Here is a 15468-nt window from a genome sequence, read left to right as displayed (position 1 = left end):
TTGTGGTGCATAAAGCATTCCCTGCATTTTAATTAAAGTCTTCCCCATTCTTTCAGGCCATTTTTATGCCATTGTCATGTATTTATACAATTAGATCTAATTTATACAATTAGACCTAATTACTTAATTGTTGTAGCATGCATGATGAAATAATGAGAATGTGTAATTAAGATGTGCGATTACATAATTACAATGTGTAATGACATTAGGCATAAATATCCTAAAATGTTAGGAGAAAAAACTATACCGTTGAAATAGAAGCAATTTTTTTTTTCGGTTCTATTTCAGTTTTTAAAATGTAGACCAAATGAAATCATTCCTCAACACTGAGGAATTTTCTTCTCATTGTTAACTCCCCATAGCAAATTACTGCCCATCTACAGCATGGAAAATTAGGTTTAATACAATCAAAAAGAGTAGGAAAAATATATATACTGGGATAACTGAGGTTATTTTTATTCTACATTTTTAGAACATCAGGCTCCAATTTCTATGTGTCTTTTTTGTTACCTAGAGCAAAACTGCAAATTTTTATTTTAAATTTATGATGTATACAACATATTTAAGACCTCATATCAAATAACACAACTTTAGAATTTAGTATGGCTGTATAACATGGAGCCAATGAATTGCCGGAGCAATAAACGAAGTAATTAATTCCAGCCTTGCTCTGAAGTCTGGTATCAGCTCCTCTCAAAAATACACCAACAGAAAAGTATCATACCCTCAGGAACTTCCTAAAATATCTGTTTGATCACCCCTCCAAGAGCTCCCATAGATCTCCAGGAAGATGTTCTACTGCATATCTCAAAAGATGCTGGAGTAGAAACAGGCCTGTCTCACTTAATTGTGTACTAACTAAATTTAGATTTAATTCCTGTAAGCATTTAAAACCCACAGAGATACAGAAGGATGCGATGGATTCCATTGTAGTTGTGGTAACCTCATTGCTGTCGGTAACACACAAGCAAGCATTCCAGGCTGACTTTGAGCTCCTTACAGGGCTGGCAAGTAGAGCAGCAATAATTTTACAAGTAAAACAAGCAACAGTGATTATAATTTTTCTTTTCCTCAGAAAAAGAGATGTTGACAAAAGATTTTGACTAGCTAGATTTGAACTTCCCAAACACTTATTTCGGCAATGTTTCCACTCTGAAAATTCAAAACCAAAAAACTAATTTAATCTACCAGTTCAATATGATACTTCACGTTTGTTTTTAAAAGCCTTTCATTGCAATGTATTGCTACTGAAATGTTTTAATTTTTTATTCTGGGAAGTTTTATTTTGAAGCATCTTCCCATTAATTACATTAGAAGAAGAAAGGGGAGGGAAAAGAACACCATAAATAAAAGTTCGGTAAAGTTTCCATGGCCAAAATGCTGAGGCATATGTCAATTTCTACCATCAGCATCTGAAATATAATATCTGAAGAGTATTTGAAGTGATAAGAAAGGTAGAAATTACTTCTCTATAAAGAATACAAAGAAGAATTCCAAGCACCTTTAAGCAGGTCGGAAGGAAGGGAAAAAAGGATCAATAGAAGTAGATGGCTGGGGGATACTCGCAGTCCTAAACTCTAGACCTCCAGCCCCAACACATGGGGAAGTATTACCAAACTGGGACCGGAGCTGCCAGGGTTACAGACATGCATTTCACTCCCTCCCAGCTGGGTAGTCTCTGTGGAGGAGATGGTGCACAGGTAATTAGGTTGGTAATTTGGTCCTTAGACCAACTGTCAGTTGCAGTTGTTCCTGAGGCAACAAAGCTTCCCATGACATACCAATATATGCAGCACCTACATGGAAGTGAAATCCCATCTGACCATATGCCTTGAAGCTCAAGATTTTTAGGCTTTGAAATTTTATTCCATACAAGACAACTTCAGATGCAGTTTTTACAGATCTTTAGAGTGTACCTTTCTTTAAAAAGGTAACTCTATTTCAAAGCAGTTATAAAGTAACATCATTTTCCCTTATTATAGAGTTCTCAGATAACAGCACACTATACTTAGGCTCCCAAAAATGATGTTCTTCCTTCTGAATAATTCAACTCCAAAGACTCTCCAATGTCACACCCAAAGGCCTGTCTGCAATCCAAGGATTCAGAAATCAGAGATAACAATGCAAGTGTGTACCTCAGTTTTAGAAGATGCTCTGCCCTGTACTACTAGTACTAAATTTGAACTGTCTGATGATGTTTCTCCATTCTTTGTATGGCTGCACATCCCAACACCAGGCAAAAACAAATGCGATCCCACCAGCTTCTTAAATGTTGATCTAAAAATTTTTAATGATTGAGATTATTCTGGCAGAACAGGTATATGAATGAGATCCTGACAGGAAATGTAGGGCTGCCAAACTTTCTCTTATTTTTTTTCCATTCCTGACAGAAAAGTCCTTATAGAAGAAGGGCATGAAGAAGAAATATTTATCTAGTGTTAATAATTCCCTTGCAAATCCTAGAAACTCTAGCAATAACAAAGACATTTTGGCTCTTGACATTTAAAGAAAGGCTAACTTTTTATATCTGCCAACATTGTCAAATGAAAAACTGACTTTGTGTGTCATCTGATCAGAAATTTTATCCTGATAAGTCTCCCTCTTTTTTTTTTTCCATTTATGATAACACTTGTTATAAAATGAAAATTAAAGTGAAAAATGGTCCTTGGCTGAGAAACTTATTAGCAAACATAATTACTACCTCAAATGTGATAAAATCATATAAATCACCTGCTCATAAATCCTGCACTGCAATCCTCTAAAATCTATCATGGATCTTTATTACGACCTTCCTATTGTACAGTGTTTCACCTGATAAAAGGTTTGTGAAATTTTTAAAAAATGTCAGTAGCAAAACACTGTTCATGAAAGGCGACAGGGTACATAAGAGTTAACTGCACTGTGTATTTTACCCGGTAGTTGGTTTACAACAAAGCAAATCATGCTTTGAATACTGTGGTGGAAAAGAATACATCTTTCATCCAATTAGCTATTATACGGATGCTTGGGACCACATGGACTGTGCCCTTGGAAGCAATCACACTGCTCTCAAGGAGGTAAGATAATGCTGAATAGTTTAGCTGGTCTCATGTTTATACTGTGGGTTCATACAGCCTGAGTTCTTGGGGCGCTCTGTCCTGGTTTTCACCCCTGAGCTGAGCCAGCTGTCAAAAGCTAGCAGGTCATTCTGTTTTACATGCATTCCTGTTGAGCACCTTCGAAGGCAAGTCTGAAAACAGAGATTAAGATCCATTCTTAGACTTGGTTTGGTGAGGGGATTTACTACACTAGTATCCCACCTGAGCTTTTAAACGAGACCTGAAATGCTTATCAGAAGAATTCACTGTTCAGGAAACAAGGTGAAAGACGAAAATGCATTTTCTTTCTTATTTTTAATGAGCCATAACAAAATACAAACAAAATTTGCCTCTTCAATATCAGCCTTGCTTGGTGTGGAGTTTTCACATCACTGTTTTACATTCTAAACTGCGTATACCTCTAACATTACCAGATGATCCAACAGCTGGCTAAAGCCACAAGGGAACTGTGAGTGTATATGTGTGTGTGTGTGTGTGTGTGTTGGCTTTGACTGGGATAAAGTTAATTTTTTCCATAGCAGCTGGTATGGGGCTGTGTTTTGGATTTGTGCTGGGAACAGGGTTGATAACAAACAGGGATGTTTTCATTACTGCTGAGCAGCGCTTGCACAGAGCCAAGGACTTTTCTGCTCCTCACTCCACCCCTCCAGTGAGTAGGCTGGGGGTGCACAAGAAGCTGGGAGGGAACAGAGCCAGGACAGCCAAGCCCAACTAACCAAAGAGATATTCCATACCATATGACATCATGCCCAGAAATAAAAAGCTGGGGGAAGAAGAAGGAAGGGCAGAACATTCAGAGTTATGGCACTTCATCTTCCCAAGTAACCATTACACATGATGGAGCCCATCTTTCCTGGGGATGGCTGAACATCTGCCTGCCCATGGGGAGTGGTGAATGAATTCCTTGTTTTGCTTTGTTTGAATGCACAGCTTTTGCTTTACCTATTAAACTGTCCTTATCTCAACCCACGAGTTTCCTCAGTTTTACTCTTCTGATTCTCTCCCCCATCCTGACATGGGGGGAGCGAGCGAGTGGCTGTTTGAGGCTTCGTGGCCAGCCAGGCTTAAACCTCGACAGCGTGCCTTCCATCAGCTCTGAGGCTGTACGTTCACAGATACAGTCCAGTTCTAACCACACTAAATCAAGAATGCTGCAGCACCACATTCCTCACTGAACACAGCCTTACCAAATGCTCCCTCTCACCAAAATTAATGAAGAAGTCATCTGGTTGGAGGAGCTGATCCAGTGAAGATGTAACCCAGCAAAAGAAAGTTCTTTCCATCCCCTGCAGCTGGATGAAGGTAGAGCCAACACAGGGAGGCTGGGAGTACAGGATCAACACTTTCATCTTAAGTTGTTTGCAAGACAGCAGGGTAAGGTAAAGAGACTGTGAGAACTAAAGAAAGATGTGCAACATTTGGAGCCTCTGATAGCGTGGAGGTTTTTTTAAGTGCTGATCAGCATTTGACAGTACCAGCAGTCTATGGAAATACTGCAGGATTGGGCTTTTATTTTATCATTTACAAATTAATATTGCACTCAAGAAAATGAGTGGCTTGAACACACATGCTTTCACACACCACCTGTCCATTCCCCTCTCACTTCTGTTATTTCTTCTCACTGAAGATAGCTTGCTAATTGCTGTGCTGGTGTGTAATATGACATGGCCACAGGGAACGAAGAGATGGGAGTGGGGGAGAGAAAGTGCACTTGTGGTTTGAGTAACTGCTTTATCTTGTCTCTGGTGGTAAGAGTTTATTGTTCTAACCCCTTGGTCACCTCTTAAAATTTAAGAAAGGGCAATGGCAACACTTGTAGGCACTGGTGTGGCAGACCTGTGATGTATAGCTACATACCACCACCAGTCTGATCCAGTCAACTGCTCCCTTCGCTGGCATTCACAAGTGAAACAACTAAATGTATCTATTAACACTCATCAGACTAGCACTTTAAGCAGTAACCAGTGAGACCCACACATTAAATCAGCATGACAGCTTTGGGTAACAACTTCTTCCTTAAGTTACCATCATCAGAAGGAAGAAATTATGTAAAAATGAAGGCTTTTGCAATAAGATGCAGCAGCCAGATGGAAGATAATGTGGCACCAGTAGGGAATTTTGAAACACCCAGAGTGGTTCTTGGACAGCTACAAAATTTCAGGGGAAACGTAAATATGCACTTTCTAAAGGTGTATATTCTGAATGGTAATGGTGTATGTGCAATTTATTTCCAAAAGAAAGTATATTAATATTTCTGTTTCATTGATGTTATTAGTGACAAACTACTTCTGCTACTTTCAGAATAAAAACATTTTCATTAAAATACTGTCATTTCCATGATCTGATGCTTTTCTTCCAATCTTGCCAATAAATAAGTATTCAACATAGAAATTATTGTCATTTTGGAGCTATTTGATCAGGAAGTAGCCCCAAGGAATAGTGTTTGTGATGCCAAAATGGCACAGAGTAACTGCTCAGAGACGAATTGTCTCTTTAAGCAGCAAAGGTATTTGTTTCTTGCAACGTTGGGGAGCTAGCCAATTCGCACCAGACAAACTAGCTCCAAAGTTTTCAGTGAAAAGTTAGGTATTTTATACAGTTTTCCCGAGAGGTTACACAACACCTTTACCTACATACTCATTTGATTTTGACACCTAATCATTCCATTCACAATAGGTGGGATCTAGGTGGAGTAGACCTTTCAGTTTTCTTTGTTCAATGATTTCATGACTTGATGGTCTCCTTAACTCCTTCAGGTGCCCACCTTATCTTTTCTAATTCTTCAGAGTACATTCCTTTCTCAACACAGAGCATCACACCGAGCATTGTATCAAACTCATCCTGACAAATCTTTTTTTTTTTTAAGACCTCGTTCTGTTTTATTTGTTTTGGAAGGATGTTAAGAGCACACTTCAATCTGTGCCACAACAAAATATTGTAAAAAGAAACAGCAAAGACAAAAGTCATATTAGCTCATTTACATCAAAGGTAGGTTTATATAACTCAGCATTTTGTCTCTTGGGACCTAAGCATTTTTCCAATTGCATTAAGCAAGCGTTTTTTCATAGTGAGTGTCAAAACAGAAAGGTACTTTGAGCACACACTGTAAGTTAACCATTACGTGACTACCACATTAAATGATTAGTACTTTTATTTATTGCCCAAAGTGTTCCCTATACAGCCTTAACTCAGCACTTCAGTGCACTCCCTGGTCCACACTGCCTGTAATAGGAGAGGATACTTCTCCTTCAGCTGTCTCAGGAATACCACACCACATATGCACTTAGTCCTTACATGCACACTAAAACCTGCACCACCTGGCCCTGAGCTGTAACCGCTAAAACTTTTCTTTATCTGTATATAAACTGAAATATATGCTTTCTTTGTATGTTGCACAGGTATTATACACATAAGTTATAACTAGCAAAAATAAGAGAAAAAATGTGTTTCTGTATGAGAACTTCATTTTTTCTTGCAAGCTGGATTTAAGATAATATGGGTACTAAAAAGGAAATCCTGCTGAGGCTACTAAAATCAAGTAAATTTTGGTGTATCTATAACACATTAATTACAGATTTGGATTCTGATTCTTTTATTGCATAGAGTTATTGTTCCTCCCCTGCAATAAAATTGACAGTTAGTAGAGTTTTCCCCTTCTGTCTCCCTGTGAATGTCTGCTGGCACTCCAAAACTATTAACACAGCAGCCTATTTCCTGTACTTTCATAGAAGACTGCAGACCTCAACATTCAGTATTACACTTTTATACTGCTGTTTGCTTTACCACTTGTGTGCTAACCTGATTCTTTAGGAAAATTTTTCACAGACATGTTCAATTTTTATATTCACATCTCTTAAAGGTTTGAGATACTGCATCTTACAAACTGTATACAAACTGTGTTTTTCTGTGATACTTTCTCACTCAAATAAATGAATAAATTTATCTCCTAGTACCCTGCAAGTTCAACACTGTCATTTTCATTTTCCTCTGTCTCCATACGGATGTTAGAAGCTTTTCTTCTTGGCTTGGGAGAGTAGGGGAGGTATTCGTTTGCTAAGTAGATTTTTCAGTTTCTGCATAAAGCAGTTGCAGAGAAACATGTATTTTGAAGTAAAGAAAAGCCTAGGGAAATGCACTGTGCTTAAACTGCTATATGTCAAATCTGACAGTAAGCATGCTCCCTTCATTCTCCACCACCTCTTTGTTCTGCCCCACCCCTGTCTCATATATCCTTCAGCTTTAATTATTTTTATTACTTACTACTTACGCTGCTCAAAATATGCTAGGTATTTTTTTGGAGACAACCCTTGCCCTGAACAACATAATACAATAATAACTGTGGAGTACCAGAATGCCATTTGTCCTTCTTTTATGGTCCTATTACTGTTCTATCTCAGCAGCTCTGAATTTAATGCACTTCTCCTCATCTCCCTGTGCCCTAGGGAAGGACCACCATCTTCATTGTACAGATGGGAAACCAAGTACATCTGTATTGTACACCACATAGAGGTCTCAAGCCAGTTTTCCTAGTCTTTAGCCTCACTCTAATGAGGTCCAGTTGCAAACAGTCTGCCGAGCCTTCTACTTGCCTTAGCAGCAATACTGTGTCATCCTCAGACAATTTTTAGAATGGTCCTGGTGGTATCTCTCTAAAGGGCATGAGTGCTTATAGAAAAGTTGATTTGCGGTTGCTCTCTGAAATAACCAGATTAAGCCACAAGCATCCTGCAGCTGCTTAGACTCTGAGCAAGGTAAAAAGAGTCAGCTTTTAGCTCCCACAGACAGTGTGGCTGTTGCCAGAGGTTAATGGACCAATTCTTACAGGCAAATGTGCCTAATTCCCACTCATTTAAAGGGGAATTAGGTAGGCATCTATCTCTGTTGAACGCTGAGCATGAATGGTTTGAGCAGTCACTGGATGAGTAGTAGCAGGCAGATTTCAAAGTCTGTCTTCCAAGACCTAGATAAACTAAGAAGTTAATGAAGCATCCCCATCTCAGGTCTGTAAGACACCCAGAGAAGGAGGATCCACTTTGTAGAGTTTTAATACTCAAACCTATGTGTACAGGCGACTTTTCTTTCTTTCCACGTTCTCCCTTAAGCAGTAACACATTTGGTCATGCACTGCATAGCCGCAAAGCTCAGGCATTCACAGTCTTTGGAACAGCTGCCTTTTGAATTTCTCTTCCCTAAATATGTTCCTCTGCCTCTAGAAGCTGAAAGCATCATTTTTGATATAAACAGCTCCTACATCCCTGCTGAGCAGATTGCCATTCTCCCTCCCAGATTACCTCTGCAAATTGCAAATACACCAGGAAAACTGACTGTATGCAGACCTCCTCTCCATCCTTTGTTGAGGGGACACTACCCTGAGAGTATGGTACAGATGCAGCCTTCATAAAAAACAGCCCCCACAGCCAATTCAAAATACTCAAATCAGGATAAACTGGAGTCTCCTTGGGGATTTTCCCTTATTTTCTGAAACCTTTGTAACTGTACACAAATAAAGTTCCAACCTTTCTGTCTGTGATAACTGAACACATAAAAAGTATGAGCAAAAACATTTATATCAAAAAGAGTTTGATGAAGAACATTTTATATAAAAATATGATGAAAGGAATTTGCCCCCTTTTCCATATCATTTCCCTTTCACTTAATAGTGGGAAAAGGAAGAAGAGATTGATGGAGAGAATATATGTTACAGGAAAAAAGTATTGGCAGGTTCCTGGGCTTTTTGTTTTCCCAAATAACATCACATTCATCATTAAAAATACTATCTTCCAAAAAGACAGATCTGTGTGGTCACACTCTGTAAACTCACAGTTCTTATGTACTTTATTCTCTCATTTGTCTGACATTCATCTGGATTCATACTGCCAAGTCTCATGCAATGAACATGATAATAAAACCCATTCCCTCCTACGCTCCAGCTTAGCTGGAGATGCCTTCCATATGCATGTGACAACACTGTCTCCCATACAAATGTGAAAATAATCTTTTTTCTGCTCCACAGCTGTCTCCTAGCCACTGGGTTTAGCAGGGCAATGTGACCCACTGACCAGATGTATTTGGGGTGGGGGAGGTTGCAGAATAAGGACAGGACTAAGGCACTACTCTGCAGCCAAGGACATTTCATCGAGCAGGATGCCAAACACAAGGGGATCAGCTGGACAATGTAATGCCGAGGGCTGTCACCTCAGAGATACAAACCTCTTCCGACAGCCTCTGCAGTACGTGCAGCTCATATTCCTGTATGAAACTGTAGTCCGTGCTGCAGCTCAGTAACACAGTCCTTCCACAAGCAGTCTCATGTTCAAGAGACGACTCTAGCATAAAATACAACAGCAGGTCACATAAAATAAGAAGTGATGATATTGGCTAGAAGTAGAACATAATGCAAACAAAAACACAATTAGCAACCAATGCCAGCCCTCTGGACTTAAAGAATTACTACCAGCTCTTGGAACCACCTCTTCCAGCCATTTTTTCCCCCATCTGTTGTGGCAACATGCACTTGTTCATACTATGGCACCATGTCTCACACAACAAGACTGCCCCATTTCTCTCCCCTCCTTCAATATAAATATATATATACCCTATTATGTAGCATAATCAGTTACTACATAGCGTTATACAGCACATGTAACTGCATGTTGCAGGCAGAAGGGCCTCAGCTCAGGGAATTTCACTTAATTTACTGCCCATTTTTAATAAACTTTTAATTACCGATTCAGATATTGAGAAAAACAAGGAAAGAAACAATTAAGTAAACACTCAGAGAACCACCTTGCTTCCCCCTTCTCCAGGCTCAGCTTCAGTCCCACACCTTCCTTCCCACCTTCCTAGTCTCACCTTCCTTTGTTTTGCTGAACCCTTCAGTGCAGTGCTGAGTGGCACAGGAGGTCAAGGTCAGTGCATAGGGATTTATTTCTATCGCCCCTTGCTTCTTACTTCTCCTTTGCCCTGGTGTGGGACCCTCCATGGGAGCCCATCCCTTCAAGGGCATCACTGACCCAGTGTGGGGAGGTGTATCACCAGCCATGATCCCGGAAATGTTTCCTTCCACACCGCTCCGCTGCTTCTCCTCCCTTTTCTCCAAGTAGATCTATTCATGTTTTCCTTCACACGCTTCCTTCTCTGTGTCCCTCTACATACCCTCTCACACATCGCCATTTGCACCTCCTCACACTAGTGCCCCCCAACCCCTGTGGGCTGCATCCCCGACACGCAGCTCTGATGGGGCGGTTCATGGCCTCGTCCCTCACAGGGCACCCTGCCACCAAACACGGCTGCTGCTGCCCAATAAACAGTGTTATGTGACCAAATAGCCTCATTACCAGTACCACTGTTATAATACTTTTTAAATATTTCCCATTCCAAGAACATTCAATAGTGCCACTGAAGGCAGCAGGAGTGTTAACATGCTGAAGTGCTCTGCTCCCTATTTCTAAAGGTTATTCTACTGATTTCCACTCTTGGGAAAAGAGGCAGTGATTTTTTTTCAGGAATTTTACACTTGTCAACCAAACAGTTCACTACTTTAGTCCACTCTGAATTTATGCGTTCCATACCAGAACATTTATTGCATCAAAAAGCTCTACAATTGAAGTGACAACTAGACAGCCCATCCTAGTAAAACGTCTACTGAAACTACATTAGTGCTTTGGGTATTAAGATCAAATATATATATATAATGTCTGTCTTTGTTTGGGGAATTTGAGGCTGGCACTCCAGAACCAATGACCATCACCATCTCCATCTCCCAGTTACAGTAGGAAAGACCATGAACTCCTGAAAAGACAGATCTCAAGCATCAGCTGTCCCAGTTACAGCCTAAACCTATTATAGCTGATGGCTAGGAGTTTGAACACAAATAATATTTTTCTTTAAACCTGGATTGTAACCTTTCTGCAAATGAAAGATTCCTTTTTCAGAGCAGAAAAAAAGTCTCTTTTTCATCACTAGGAAAAATAAAACTGTCTGTCAGCATCTGAAAGGCATTTTTCATTTTCCTAGACTAATTAGATGACTTGCACAAAAATATAGCAAAAAATGAAGATCTATTTACTTGAAATCTTTCACAAATTAATTTGAACAAGATCAAATTACATACTGTGAAGAGAGACTCTAGTATTCTAGTACTCCTTCTGAAATAAATAACCCTGAACTGTGTTCTGCACCTAAGAGCTACTGTAAGAGTCACTTACTAATAACGTGTGTGTTCAAATGAACAAAGAACTTTGTAGAAAGAATGAACACGATTTTAGTAGTGCTAATAACTTTATGCTTGTGATACTAATAATGAATGGAAAGCATATGGTCAGGCAAAAGAATAAAGAAAAAATAGCTACTATATCTTAGGCTATGCTTTTCAGAAGCCAAAACCTTTGACAGCTACTTTTAATGAAGCTTTCATTTTGCCAGTTAATACCAGAGATAGATTCATTTCTACATGAAATTTAATTGCATCCAAGCAGTTGAAGGACGAACAGTAGAAACTAGTCAAATTTGTGAAGACAAGTGTATTGTGTTTGCTTGACAAGGGTGTGGTAGCAGGGGGAGCTAGAGGGGTGGCTTCTGTGCCAAGCTGCAAGAAGGTGTCCCCCTGTTCCATAGAGCCAACGCCAGCCGGCTCCAAGATGGACCCGTTGCTGGCCAAAGCTGAGTCCATCAGCGATGGTGGCAGCACTTATATAGGGGATAACATATTCGAAAAGGGGGGTACCAGGGAGAGGAACAGCACAGTTCCAGGTGAAGAGAGGAGCGAGAACATGTGAGAGCAGCAACTCTGCAGACACCCAGGCCAATGCAGAAGGACAGGAGAAGGTGCTCCAGGCACTGGAGCAGAGATTCTTCCTGCAGCCCATGGTGAAGAATATGGGGAGGCAGGCTGTGCCCCTCAGACCATGGAGGTCCACGGTGGAGCAGGTGGGTGCCTGAAGGAGGCTGTCACCCTGTGGGAAACCCGCACTGGAGCAGGGTCCCAGCAGAACCTGTGGACCCATGGAGAGAGAGAAACCCACGCTGGGGCAGGTTTGCTGGCAGGGCTTGTCACCCTGCAGGGGACCCACGCTGGGGCAGTTCATGAAGAACTGCAGGCCATGGGAAGGACTCACCTTGGAGAAGTTTGCAGAGGACTGTCTCCCATGGGAAGGACCCCATGCTGGGGCAGGAGCGGAGTGTGAGGAGCCTCCCCCTGAGAGGGAAAGAGCAGCAGAGTCAGTGTGTGATGGACTGACCCAGCCCCATTCCCCATCCCCCTGCGCTGCTGGGGGGAGGAGGTAGAGAAAATCGGGGGTGAAGTTAAGTCCAGGAAGAAGGGAGGGGTGGGGGGGAAGGTGCTTTAAGATTTAGGTTTTGTTTCTCATTATCCTACTCAGATTTGATTGGTAATAAATGAAGTTAATTTTCCCCAGGCTGTCTGTTTTGCCTGTGATGGTAACTGGTGAGTGCTCTCTCCCTGTCCTTACCTCGACCTAAGAGCTTTTTGTTCTGTTTTCTCTCCCCTGCCCAGCTGAGAAGGAGAGTGATAGAGCAGCTTTGGTGAGCACCAGGCATCCAGCCAGGGTCAGCCCAACGTAGTACAGCAAATAAAATATGATGACTAAAGGAATACTGTTAAAGAAAAGATAAGTATTGGGAATCAAACTAAATATAAAATATCAAGTCTAATCAGATGACAGAAGGAATCAGTAAAGTTTGTCCCACGACTCAAGCTGAAATAGGACTGATCAAACGCCTGATACCTCATTTTCTAAAATGATCCTGGATTAGCAACAGAAGGGTAAAGATGTTCAAAGAGTCTTTTCCTTAGATTAGAGAATAATTCTCTTCAACCAGAAAACCAGTATGGTATTTGTAACTCCTACAATTGAATATAGTTCAACAAATCTTCTGACGGTCTGAAAAAGTGTGAACGGAACATCTGTTGTATTTAAGTATACATATGCTATAGCTACAACAGTTCACTAAATAGGACCAGAGCACAGACTCAACTGCAGCTTGTTCCCACCTATAGGAGCACCTATCAGCTATCATGCTCCCAGGCAACATCCCGGCATGGTCTTGGGAACAGCACAGACCACCAACAGCTTCAAGTAAGTGTCCTGCTTCAGGTGGAAAGGAAGTTTAGGTATAAGGACACAACCTGTGCCAGCTGGTTACCCTCCAGCCCAAAATGTCAGTTCTGATTGATTTTATTTACCATCATGCATGTAGCTATACGGTTGTTTTCAGAGCAGTAAGACAACAGAAGTAAATCAGTGCCTTTCTACTGAAATCCATTGTGAAACAGGTTTGAAATCCATGACACTTCTGATTTGCTAGAGACACATGAAGGCAAAGCGTCCTGAGGAGTAATGACATGAAAAAACTCTCAAAATCAAAGAAAAGAAGCACTTTTTTATTATTGTTATTATTAAAAAGCTTAAGCTGTACTAACCAATGCTAAGAAATTTACTAAGAATATTTAGTACGCCTCTCAGGAATCACTTAGCTGATTTTTCATTGACTTATGTTGTCGTTTAATTCTGTGTAACGCTTTCTGAGAAGGCAGAATTTTATTTAGCTTGTGCTTTAATGAGGAAGTTAAGTTAGTGGTAGAAGGGGATTTCAACAGTTATATTCAGTTAATTTTGTATAGAAAACAGTGTTAAAATACCCACAACATCAGGAGAGATACAGACAATGGAGAGCTGTTGGTTCATTTGGACTGTAAAAACAGATTCTAGTGAGTCATTTTCTGACTAGTCAGACACAAAATTGACTCCGGATTTACACACAGGATTCTCTGAGCACCTCCACTAACACAATAGCACCTTTGAGCCAGTAATAGTTTAACACATTTCACAAAGTGGCCCACAGGACAATCCGAATATCACAGCTAAACAGCAGGAATGGCAGTTTCCTATGGAGCAAATAAGTCTCTGTAGCATGAGACCTAAATATCACTTTTAGTTCTGCCACTGACTGACTGTTTAACCCTGGACAAAACTTTTAACCTTCCTGCATTGATCCTTTGCTGAAATGGTATTTCAGTTCTTACCTACCTGAAAGCTATGCATAAAATTGTATGTAATAGCTAAATATTACTAAAACAAAATACAAAAAAAGCCTTTTAACTTTAGGCTAGGTCAGGATATTGTCACCTAAACTCATGCAATGAGCTTCTGTGACTAAAGATTATGTATCCTTTAGAATAAATCAACACCACAGCTCTCAGTACTCCATAATCTTGAGGAAGAGTTTGAACCAATTTGACCAGATCTGTGTTTTGCTGGTCCCTATTTGCATTAAAGATAGGACTCAGCTGACCAATAACAGGAGATTGCAGCCCCTCCTCTAATATGTATTAACCTAAAACTCAAATGCTGCCAACATGAGCTCTGTAAAGCTTCTTCCCATTCCCTGCAAAGTCTTCATTTAGTCACTTTATAGTATTTGTAGATCAAAAACAGCTCTCCAGCTCCGCCTTAAGCACTGGAAAAAGCAATTTTCTTTAAGAGTTTTAGGGTATTAGACCCAAGTGCATTTCTGAAAAGTCTCAAATGGAGCAGATAAAAGGGCAAGATATGGATATAAAAAGAAATAATCTCAACTTGATACCTGGCAAAAGGGGGTGATTTTTGTGGCTGTTGATTTCACAAATCATTAAACATAACAGCAAACATAAAATGAATGTTTCTTGCCCATTTTTTAAATGTAGAGGCATAGGGGGGAGCTTGTAATGTTACCTTATGTGAGTGGTCATTAGATTGAGCATTACATGGAGGGCAACTGCATAAGTGCTCTTGCAGTGTCATCCTCAAACAGCAGACACAGCTGGTTATAGCCCCAGGGGCAAAACCCACAAGTACTTACTGCAATTGCAGTCAAAGGTCTCATCTGTGTCCAGGTTATTCTTTTCTTCTCCAGGAGAAAACACCAATGATTCAGCTTCAATAAAACTATACAATGCTATTATAGAAGGAGATATCACCTACTTTCTCCACCCTTATGACAGAAAATATCTCTTAAACCTGCTTCTCCATCTGCATTGCTGGGACACTCCTCGCTGGTACAGCAGCTGCAGCATAGGGTGGACCTTGAGCTGCTTTTTTTGGATGTTGCTTCAGCTAGCCTGTTACACTACCTACTAAATAGTGACAAGGAGCTATTTTTACAGTTGTTTATCCAATAACTTTCTTTCCTCTTTGTGCAGCTTTACCGATAGTGTAGTACAGCCATTTCCCTAAAGACCTCCTTTAGACTGTGCTTCAACAAGGCAGACAAAGTAATGAAGAACAGGTCCTGGAGTCAGCAGCCCACATGTAAGAGAAGCCTAGTCTACCGTGACAGTGCATCATATTACTGCAGTGAGGATTAAGCCTTG

The sequence above is a fragment of the Falco cherrug genome, chromosome 6 (genome assembly GCF_023634085.1).
Source record: "Falco cherrug isolate bFalChe1 chromosome 6, bFalChe1.pri, whole genome shotgun sequence".
NCBI lineage: Eukaryota > Metazoa > Chordata > Aves > Falconiformes > Falconidae > Falco > Falco cherrug.
This window is presented reverse-complemented; position numbering follows the sequence as displayed.